At 43.1% G+C, this 11922-nt stretch overlaps 1 long non-coding RNA gene across 1 annotated transcript; it reads right to left on the reverse strand.

The window, feature by feature from the left end:
* Positions 1-387: 387 nt before the first annotated feature.
* Positions 388-7490, reverse strand: LOC148133132 (uncharacterized). Its single transcript, XR_015747134.1, has 3 exons — positions 7282-7490; positions 5661-5726; positions 388-665 (listed from the first exon to the last, which is right to left on the reverse strand). It is a non-coding gene; the product is annotated as an uncharacterized LOC148133132 (long non-coding RNA).
* Positions 7491-11922: the final 4432 nt, after the last annotated feature.

The raw sequence follows: 11922 nt of genomic DNA on the forward strand, positions 1-11922 counted from the left end.
ACCTGCTATGGCTGAATTTGCTTCGAATCAGGGCAATATCTGTTCACAAATTAAGTCTTGCTGAGTTCAGTGCCACTTACTCTCAAGGAACCGTGTAGACTGCAGCGATTGATTCTAACTCAAGGGATACAAAAAAGTATTATGAGCTTTAATTGCATCTGTATGATACCTTAGTTAGGCAGTAAAAAGCCAATATATTTTCAGGTTGATTATGTTACAGTAATATCTTCCCTTTTCCCAGATACTGAAGTTTTGTCTGATTACACACACACACAGAGCAATTCTTCCTGAACACCCCTGGGATCAGGAGGAAAAATAAAATTTATGGAAAGTAGCTATCCTTTTTTCAATACACATCATTTCTTGTTGCACTGGTTCAAGCTTCAAAACTGGAAATCTTGCATTTCATTGGTGTGCGAATCAAAATTAGGGACTACCTCAACTTACTCTTCAAGTTAACATAAGGCTTTTCTCTGTGCAAGGGTTGCACTAATCCAAAATTGTCATCATGTCTGTCTTTTTGCAGGGTGTCAAGTGAAAAGTTGAAGATGATAAATCTACTGTTAGTGCTGATAAAGTCTGCAGCATTCTTTTTGTGCAAATCATTTTCTTTCTTCTTTTGTTTTCAATTGCTGCTACTAGGAGCAAATGCTGATGAAAAATAACTATGAAATGAAAAGGACACACAGATTTCAGGAATTATGCAAAAGCAAACTAGCTCATTTTTCCTTCCCATTAAAGTTTTAATTAAATTTAAATTGGATTTCTTTTTTCCTCTACACTGAAATGTTTTTTGTTTATTAAGCTGTAAGTTTCTTACCTTGTTGTTTTTATTGAATGTGTTAATGACTGGTGTATATATATATTTCTTCTCCAATGAAAGCATTTATTTTATTCTTGTGGAAGGATTACACTAATTCATTTATTACTTTAGGGTTTGTGGTATTCCAGAACATGAGAACTGCAGGAATCAGAAGGGGGACATCTTGCATGTTAGATTTAAAAGACAGGATTTTATTTTTAAGCAGTAGCCTATTGACAGAAAAGATTGCTCTAGCTGCAAGAGGTCACTCCCTAGATGCAGCAGATCAGCTTCATGAAGACCCTAAAACCTTCACTATAGCTTGCAGGAATTTCTTGATGAACCAACTACCACAATACTTTGTTATGTTTGTTTTCACTAGAAGAAAGTTAGTCATTGCAAGAAGTGAGGTTTGATCCACTCCCCTTCTAAAGAAAGGAGGATGCCATATTAGCTTATCAGTTGCGGGGAAAGGAGAGAAAAAATTTGGAAGACAGGATGACCTTAGAGTTTTTGCTAGTGGGGAAATAGGGGGGGAAAGGCAACCTGAACATCAAAATATTTTTTTAAATAAAAATGTTGCCGTTTTTCCTGAACCACAGCTGAGCTGGAGCTAAATTGGCTCAGCTTTTCCATGGTGAGAAAAGCAGCCAGAGGCAGCTAGAAAAGTACCTGTTTATCCCAAATTACATCTCTCCATCTTTCCACTCAAAGCCCACTGCGCTACCAAGGTTTTAGGTACTGGCTTGTGGTTTTATCTGTTTTACTTAGCTACAAAGTAAGAAAGTAGAAGTTCCACTTATTTAATACCTCATACAAATGCCACTTGTTGATCATTTTTCTTTCTACTTATCAAAAGCAACATAGTTAACAACACTTTAACATAGGCTGGTGGAAAAATTACTATCCCCCTACCAACCTGAAGTTTCACAGGTGAATCTGCACCATTTCCAGGCTCAGCTAGTAGCTCTGTGCCTCTTGCTTTCTTTCAAGAGCTATCAATTATATTTATATTTGTATCAATAAAACTAAGGTGATTTCAGAGATGAGCTCCACATTGCCAGGCTGGTGAGATTGGGGGTGTCTTTGGGGTGTGCTCAAAAAAGTCAAGATGCTAGACCTGACTTTCTGACTGAAGCATGTAAAGAAACAAATAGAGGCTTGGTCTCACTGTCATGGCCGCCATTTTGACTTTTTGACTACATCTTGTAGACACCCCGGAATGAGATGAGATGAAATGGAGGAGGGATGGAAAGAAGATGAAATGGGGAGCTTTAGGCTTGTTATGTTCAGAGCTTGATTTTTATTTCTTTGCAGCGTTCAGATGGAGCTACAACAGCTAGATGATGTGATTCAATTTGTTTCTAACTTCTTCTTCTAACAGTTTGGCCACACTGAATTTGGTGCCTTTGTTACAAAACCTGAACAATGAATGTGCAGACATGTGGAAGCCATTTCCTCTGATACCTGTGCCTGAGACTTGCCTTCCCTGGTCCAAAGATTACACACAAAAAGCTATTCCTCGGTGCCCCTCCACATTTCTCATCAAACTGGATATACTTTTTAGAAAGATAATATAATCTAGCAGAATACACTTTAAAAGTTATTGCAGAAATAGTAGCTTTCAATTTGTGATGCACATGTGCGTAGGTGGGTAAAAGAGTGATGAATGATAGAGATGTTTCTTTTCCCATTTGGGAATGCACATACAAGGAGAAATACTGTATCTGTTTATCCAGATGGTAGCCATGTGTCACCAGTAGTGTTCTTTGTTAATTTTTGGGGGGGATATTATTGAACAACCCTGGTTTATTAAAATTCTGTTTCAGAGCACCAGGGTTTTCTTTTTTAGAATATTTCCTGAACTATCCAAAGAGAAGGGAGGTGAACTTAGTAAGGAAAAGAACATTATTTTAAAAGAGTTTATTAGCTGATGGATGTGTATGAACAGCACAACGCTGTTCTGGCAGCCACTTGAGTTAGAAGAACAGCCTTGTCCAACAGCGTGACCACTCCTGACAGTTGGTTCTCTTACTTTACTCAGGCACATAAATCTTATTATATAAATCTTATTACTATTAATCTTCTCATCACTCCTTATCATCCATCCCCTCCCACTTGTGACTGTATGACTCAGTGGTGGGATTCAATTTTTTTTTACTACCGGTCCTGTGGGCGTGGCTTGGTGGGAATGGCAGGGCAAGAATACTGTAAAATCTCCAGTCAAAGGTGGTATTTGCCGGTTCTCTGAATTACTCAAATTTTCCGCTACCGGTTCTCTAGAACTGATCAGAACCTGCTGAATACCACCTCTGGTATGACTGTAACTTTGTCACTTGTATTGTTACAATTTATATTGACTGTTTCCTAGTATGATTTGATTGCTTATTGTACCCTATGACTATTATTAAGTATTGTACTTTATGATTCTTGACTCTTGACAAATGTATCTTTTCTTTTATGTTCACTGAGACCATTTGCACCAAGACAAATTCCTTGTGTGTCCAATCACACTTGGCCAATAAAGAATTCTATTCTATGTTCTCCTATCTCCTTTTGTATCTCTGATACTCTGTGGTACCTATGGGGATGTAACTCATACTTATCTGGACAGAAAGAGGGATTATCAGCCTAATTTAAGAAAGCCATAAAAGAATAGTTAAAAACTCTGAACCATTCTGGGTACAATGGTTGTAAGATGATATGGATAGAAAAAGGTCAATGGATAGACCATTGCCCATACTATAGATCAGGTTTGATGAGTTTGTAGATGTGCTACCTCATGGATTATTTAGCTGTAATTTGATTAACTGATTATAGTTAAATGAAACATGGCAAACATAAACTGTAAAAACATGATGGCTTAGGGGGAATGTGCTGTTGCTTTTCATACACAAACATGCATTTTTTTTATTGTACAGTACTGACAAACAGGCGGAGCAGAGAGAAGGCATCCAGATGGGGGGAGACCCTTTTTTTCCCTTCCAGAAGCTTCTCTCGTTTGGCAGTGAGGAATAATAAAATAAAATAATGAAAATATATTATTTTAAATAATAATATTTAAAAATCCCTCTGATAACAGTTAGGGATTTTTTCTTCTTCTTCTAACTATCTAGCACGTTGATGGATGGAATCATGCTGCAGTCAGAATTCAGATTGTCTGACCCTCAAATAGTTTTGAATGGAAAATATAGCACAGCATAGCCACGCTTTCAAAATGTTAAAATGAATAAATAGCAGGCTATTTGGCTAGGGGGCCCTCCCAGGTACAGGACAAGATGCCCCATTGGTATACAAGTGAAATCAAGCTTGTTTATGAATGTTTACAGGCCTGAATGTAACTTATAAGATTTCAAGTTTTCAACTGTTGTTTGTCTTTAAATATTGGCCTCTTTCCAATATTACAAAACATCACTTGCTAATTCTGCTTCGTGGTAGTGAATGCAGCACTGTGAGAACGTCAAGCCCATGTTATCTTTGTGATGTAGGTCTAGAGTGGTGGCTAACCTTTTTGGGATCCCATGCCGAAAATTGTCCAGAAGGCAATGCGCGTGCCCTCCAAGCCCCTGCGCACCCCATGCATCTCTGCACATGCACGTGCATTTCCTGCACACCCTTGCCCCCCACACATGCGTGCCAGATACCCGACAATCAGCTGTCGGGCGGGCGGCGCGCACGCATGCACAGTGGAGCTCTTCCGGGCAACCTCTCCTGTGCCAACAGAAGTGGCTCTGCGTGCCATTTCTGGCACGCATGCCATAGGTTCACCATCATAGGTCATGCCATTCTGAGGAGAACAAAAAGATTTATTTAAACTATGTCCCACTTAATTATTTAAATTTAAGATTATTAACTCTAGCTTAAAATATATCATTGTGATAATAATCATGCTAACTTTCCATAAGATTTATTTTGTGATTTTTTTGCTGGCCCAACCCTTTTGCTTGTAGCTGTAAGACTTGAATAAAATAAAATCATAAACCTGATTTGTAAAAAATATATTCCTTTTTCTCTGAGAACTATGAGAACTGGAGTTCTTGCCATGTTAGCAAATAATTTTGAGAGAGATTGTTCAACCAACTTCGACTAAAGATTCTTTTGGAGAAGCCATAGCAGTTAAATTGGGGATAAATAATTGAATAATATATTTCTATTACAGTTAAGCCCTACAATTTTCATGGCATTTTCTCTTTGCACCAGTAATGGCAACGTAATTCAAAAGTAAATACTGGGCAATTTATTTTACTAAGCAACATGGTATTTCTTGAGAAATAATTTAAGTCCCAACCACATTAGCTGCACATGGAAAGCAGATTAAGTTTTGATTAATAGCGTGCTCTCTCCTTCCCTCCCTCCTTGTCTCACACTTTCTCCAAAAGTCCTTCAGAACTTTTAAAGGACTGCATGGCTAATAGCATGGTAAAATTTAAATGCAACTCTGGCATGAACCCTCTAAACTCTGAAAATTAAAAATTAAATGCAGTTAACTCCAACTGAAAGTGGCAACATCTATAAAATACTTCCTCTCAAAACATGGAGAAATCCCAAGCCACTGGTGGCCAAACTAAACATTATGTTACATTTTTTCTTGATTTTTATTTGAAAGAATAAAAATAAAGGTAGCCCTAGGAGCCCACAACAGAAATTATAAAAACAGATATATATAGTTGCACTTATTTAAAAAGGTACTTTTTGTCCTCCAAGAAAGATATTTTAGTAGTTTCTTATGTATCATTTTATTTCTTTTATTTTCAATACATTGCATATTTAAAAATACATTTTAATATACATTTAAAATGTAATGCGTGACTGCAACAACTTCATAAAGGAATATTAATCAAAAAGTTCCAATGCTTACCAGTTTCCTACCAAATATTTACTTAGTGGCAGACCTGAAATTGGTACCAGATAATTGACGAAATGCCTAAAAATTCATAGAGAAGAAGGAAAAATATGTATTAATAACTGCTTTAATCATTATTGTCCACCATCGATACTATTTGCTCATTTAATTAGTCTTGAGAATTGAATGTATGCATGATAATTATAAGACACACCTATGAATTCAGTCGAATTGCCTTCGAAGGAGAATAAGTAGAACGTGGCTAAGAAGAAATCAGATTGATTATCTTCATTCAGTTCTACTTCTCCCTCTTTATGTTTCCAAAATGGAGAAACAAAAGGCAATGGATTAGGTCTCAGCTCTCTCCCCTGCTCTCCAGAAGGGTTAAGAGTTAAAAAGAAGAGATGAAATAAAGCCACAGCTTTTTTGAAGGAACTAAGATGAAAGGAAGTAAACAAGAGCCCAGACATAGACTTAACTATTCAAAGTAGAGAATATCAATCTCTAAAGGAGGCTGTCTGTTAGCCTAGTAGCTGTGGTGTCTGAATAACCCTGACATGCCTCATTCATCTGGGTGTGTGTCACATAGGCACATACAGGGACACTGTATTGTCTACTGGCTGATTGGCTCTGGTTGCAGCAAGAGTTGCCTCTCCGAGGCCATCACTTGTAGCAAACAGCAGAATCTGCCTCCCTTGCAAGATGAGGAAGCCAAGGGATTTTAGCTCTGGCTCCAAGTCACTCCATCTTTCTCAGCAGAGAGTGTGGTTTCTCCTTCCTGCTTACTTTAGGGGATCTGACAGCAGGTTAATTATGTTGTCAACTAAGGATCTTTTCTTCTTTTAGCAGACCAACTTTGTTTCTTCAAGGTTGTGCTTTATCTCCATGCTGCCTTTTTAAATCAGCTTTGAGAAGATCAAGGGGAGGATGTTCAATGGAGGATTCTCTGACTCCAGAAAGGAGATACAATGCTGGCATGATTGTTGCAGCTGGACTGCCATCCAACTGAATGAGGATGGAGAACTGAAGTTAAGCTTGATGATCCCATTCTTTTGCCGTGACAACCTCATTAAAGCAAGCTCATGTAGCAGATTTCCTCCCCTTGATCTCCCCAAAGGCAATTTTTAAAAAAAAGGCAGCATGGAGATAAAGCACAACCTTGAAGAAAAGACAGAGCTGGTCTGCTAAAAGAAGAAAAGATCCTTACTTGACGTCATAATTAACCTGCTATCAGGTCCCCTGAAGTAAGCAGGAAGGAGAAACCAGCTCTGACTGGAGAAGGATGGAGTGGTGACTTGGGACCAGAGCTAAAATCCTTTGGCTTCCTCATCCTGCCAAGGAGGCAGATTCTGCAGTTTGCCACACGTGATGGCTTCAGAGGGCCAATTCTTGGTGCAACCAGGAGCCCTGGTGGCGCAGTGGTTAGAATGCAGTATTGCAGGCAAACTCTGTCCACAGCTTGGAGTTCTACCCTGACCAGCTCAAGGTTGACTCAACCTTCCCTCCTTCCCAGGTTGGTAAAATAAGGGCCCAGGTTGTTGGGGGCAATAACTCTGTAAACTGCTCAGTGAGTGCTATAAAGCACTATGGGGTGGTGTATAAGCCTAACTGCAATTGCTATAGTATCATTGCTAACCTTGCATGCTTACTCCAGTTGCCCATTGGGTAAGAAAATGCCTCCTTTCACCAGCAGAGTGAGGCACATGCAGACAAGGATGCCTTCTGTGAAAAAAGAGAGGAGGTTTTTCACTGCTGCAACCATGGTACCATGAAGCAGCTACTCATGACAGCAGGGACTAGAAGACAAGGAGGGCAGCAAGGCTTGAACAATGGGATGGCCCCTCCTAGCCCTCAAGTGCCCTGTCAGGAGCATTGAAGTAGGATTCACCTGCACACACACACACACATATCCTGGGTTGGCTTTTAGATGTGTAAGAGTAGAGAAAGCTCTGTCTTACTTTCCATCTTGGTCCTCAAAGGGTCTTTGCACTTTCAAAATTTTGCTGCTGGAGGCTGGGGACTGCTAGTCACAGTGAGGAACAAGCTGTGGAAATTCCTCTCTTTAGAAGAAGGAAGAGGAACCCAGATTTGGGCTACAACTTTGTCTCAACACCTGTCAACTTTACATTATGTTTAATGAACTGTCTCCAATCTACTAAGATCGGAGGCTTTATCTCCGAGCTCAATAGGGTTGTCATCTCATATCTCAAAGGGGCAGAAATTTAGCTTGAGTAGTGCCTTCATGAGAAATAGCAAGACCACTGGACTAGAAAAAAAGACCATGAATTCTACTGGGTGGGTGACTTTGGACCAGTCACCAGTGCCTCTCTCTCTTTCTCTCAGACCCTAGGAACAAGGCAGCAATGGCAAACCATTTCCAATATTGCCACTAAAATTGCATAAACATGTCCAAGCAGTTACCAGGAGTCAACACTGATTTAAAGACACACAACACAAATAAAACCACTTACATCAGGGGTGTCAAACTCACGTCATCATGGTGGCATCATGTCATGTATCGGGACTTTCCCCCTCCCACTTCGCTAAACTGGGCGTGGGCGTGGCTACCACGTGACGCACCTGGCCCGTGGGTCGGGAGTTTGACAGCCCTGACTTAGATGGTCTTTATATTGAATTGAATGGCAGGAGAGGCTGGTGAAGTAGTTCCTCAGTGTGGTTTATACTCTATAGCTATTATTATTATGGAGCCTCGGTGGTGCAGTAGTTAGAGTGCAGTACTGCAAGCTACTCCCACTGCAATTTGGCAGATCGAATCCCACCAGGCTCAAGGTTGACTCCGCCTTCCATCCTTCCGAGTGGGTCATTGGTTGTTCTCTTTCTTCTTTGGAAGAGATTGCGAAGACCAGAGTCCTCTCTACAGCACTAAAAATCTCCCCAGACTGTTCTCATCCTGGACATTCATATTTTGAACTGTTACCATCAGGGAGGCATTATAGGTGTCTTAAAATGAGGACTAATAGACTGAGAAACAGTTTCTTTTCCAAGGCAATGCATATGTGATTTAGCCCTATGTATATAGTGGCATTTTTAAACTATCTAACTTACTATATGTTTTAGATAGGTTTTAGACTAGGTTTTTAATTATTATTATTTAATTATTATTATTTAATTATTATTATTAATTATTATCACACTCTGTAGTGTGATTGTGATGTGGTGTTTGGGGCACAGTGCTGGAGTAGCTTTCAAATTTCATTGTATTTGTAGAATGCAATGACAATAAAGGTATTCTATTCTAAAGCAAGGGTCGCCAACCTTTTGGACCTCAGGGACCATCAAACTCATAATTTTAGATCCCAGGGACCACTAACCGGTTCTAAGGTTGTGGCCTAATTTGTGGGTGTGGCTTGGTGGTCATGTGACTGGCAGGGCATGGCTTGTATGTAAATATTATAAATATTTATATAAATATTGATTTTTTTTATAAAAAAGAGCAACTTTTACCCAAAATCAGGCAAAGCAGGCAGGCAGATTGAGTTGCTTACAGAATCACAGATTCATTCAGAAATCTATCTATCTGCCATTGGCTAGCTCAGTCTGTCACAAAAAAATTTCCAGCAAGCAAACTCACAAAATTAACTCACAACACACCATGCATGTAAATATTGATTTTTTTTAATAAAAAAGAGCAACTTTTACCCAAAATCAGGCAAAGCAGTCAGATTGAATTGCTCACAGAATCATTCAATGATCTATCTATCTATCTATCTATCTATCTATCTATCTATCTATCTATCTATCATAATCTATCTATCTACCGTGTTTCTCACAAAATAAGGCCGGGCCTTATTTTTTGACCCCCGAAAAAACGGCTAGGCCGTCTTTTCAGAAGTGACTTAATTCCCCCCCCCTTGCATCCTCGGGTGAGCGGGCAGTGATGGCTTGGATGTTGACCTCAGCGTTGGTGGGGCACTTTGTATCAGGAGACCTTCCCCCACCGTTGCTTTTCCATCTCCCATGCTGCCGCGGTGTTTAGAGCAACACCGCAGCGTTTGGCACAGCCACGTGCGGCCAGCCAGGTCTCCTCCCTGCAACCAGAGCCCGGCGGAGACACTCGGCTTCAGGCACTCCTGTCGCAGCCTTCCTTTCACCTTCGAAGGCAAAGCCAATTCTTTTAAAAATGATGCCCTACTACTGGTACAACAAAGCCTCCCCTGCCTGAGAGAGCAGCCCAACCCCACGTGGGGAGGTGAATCTCCCGGGGCCACAGCGCAGGATCAGCCCACCCCAGGATGCCCAGCCGCCATCCCTGCCTGGTGCCGGGCAGAGCACGAAGAGCTTCGCCTGGGGCACCCAGCACAGCTGACAGGCGGGCCCTCCTTCCTGGCAGCAGAGCTCTTACCAAGGCAGTGAGCACCTCCCCGCCGGACCTTCCGCTCATCCCGCGAGGGCCGCGCCAGAGCCGTACGGGCTGGGCAGAGCCGGGAAAGTGAGCCGCGGGTGCGCGCCCACCTGCCAAGCAAAAGAGCCGGGCTGACCCGAGCTTGGCTTCCTTCCCAAGTCCCTCCAGCCCGAACCCGAAGGGGCCATTGGGAGAGGCTGCCAGGTACGGCGGAGAGAGCCTGAAGCCGCCCGTCCTTTCCACCCCTCGCCCAGCCCGTCCCCATCCCCATGCATCTCCAAATGCGCCGGCAGCTCCAAACGCTGCAGCGGCATGGGCATCGGGCAGAGGCACTGACTCGGTGGGGCTCAGCTTGGAGGAGGATGTGGCACAGGCCATCGCCTTGCCTCCCTGTCCACGGACGGGTGGGCGCTATCACTGCCTCGGGCGGCCTCTCCCGGTGGCCCCTTCAGGTTCGGGCTGGAGGGACTTGGGAAGGAAGCCAAGCTCGGGTCGGCCCGGCTCTTTGCTTGGCAGGCGGGCGTGCACCCACGGCTCGCTTTCCCGGCTCTGCCAAGCCCGCACGGTCTGGCGCGGCCCTCGCAGGATGAGCGGAGGGCCTGGTGGGGAGGCTCTCGCTGCCTTTGTGAGAGCTCCGCCGCTGGGCAGGAGAGCCTGCCTGTCAGCTGCGCTGGACGCCCCAGGCGAAGCTCTTTGCGCTCTGCCTGGCACCAGGCAGGGATGGTGGCTGGGCGCTTCTCCCGGGGTGGGCCGATCCTGTGCTGCGGCCCCGGGAGATTCTCCTCCCCACGTGGGGTTAGGCTGCCCTCTCGGGCAGGGGAGGCTTTGTTGTACCAGTAGGGTATCATTTTTTAAAAATGGCTTTGCCTTTGAAGGCGAAGGAAGGCGGCGACAGGAGCGCCTGAAGCTGAGTGTCTCCGTTGGCTCCGGTTGCAGGGAGGAACCCTGGCTGGCTGCACGTGGCTGCGCCAAATGCCGCAGCGTTGCTGTAAACGCTGCGGCAGCATGGGGAGAAGAGAAAGCAACGGTGGCAAAAGGCCTCCTGATACGAAGTGCCCCACCAACGCCAAAGTCACCGCAGGCAGCACCATATCCGGGTATGCAACAAAAGTACTTCCTAACAGCAAGCCCCCTGCCATTCCCCCCATTTCACATGTTTAATATAGGCCTTAATTTTGGGGGAGGGGCTTAATTTGATTTTATGCCGATAAAACATGCTGGGACTTCCTATTGGGGGATGCCGTATTGTTGGAGAAACACGGTATCTATCTATCTATCTATCTATCTATCTATCTATCTATCTATCTATCTATCTATATCTATCTGCCATCAGCTAGCTCAGTCTCTCAAATTTGCTTGCTGTGAGTCTGCACTGAATTTGCTTGCAAGCAAACCTTCAGTCCTTAAAAGCAAAGCCAAAGATCTAAAGACTAGATAGAAAGCAAGAAATCCAACCATTTCCTGCTTCCTAGCTAATCTAAATCTCCCGGCACAGCAGAACAGATGATGGTCGGAAAAAGGAAAAATAGCAATTTTAGCAGGCAAGTTTGCTGGGTAAGGAGTGAGTGGGCGGGGAGGGTTCCCGTGGGCCATGTGAGCGGCGCAGCCTTGTGTTTCTGCGCAGCCTGGATTAATTGCTTTGGGAGGGTGCTCTGGGGGTGAGATTTCTCTGCTGCCCACCAAAATTTTCTCAAGGCCCACCAGTGGGCCACACCGGTTGGCAACCACTGTTCTAAAGCACTATAAAGCAGTATATAAGTCTAAGTGCTATTGCTACTATTTGCTCTATAACTATTAGGAGAACAAATATTTGTGGAGCTCTTGCCTGATTCATGTCATGCAGGCTGGGTCATTTTATGCCAGGGAGTCAATGGGGACTCCTTTTAAACAGATAGCTGGAAAGGACACAACACT

This window comes from Notechis scutatus, chromosome 1, assembly GCF_049901735.1.
Source record: "Notechis scutatus isolate UNSWTSFEM ecotype Mainland chromosome 1, rNotScu1.2, whole genome shotgun sequence".
Lineage (NCBI taxonomy): Eukaryota > Metazoa > Chordata > Lepidosauria > Squamata > Elapidae > Notechis > Notechis scutatus.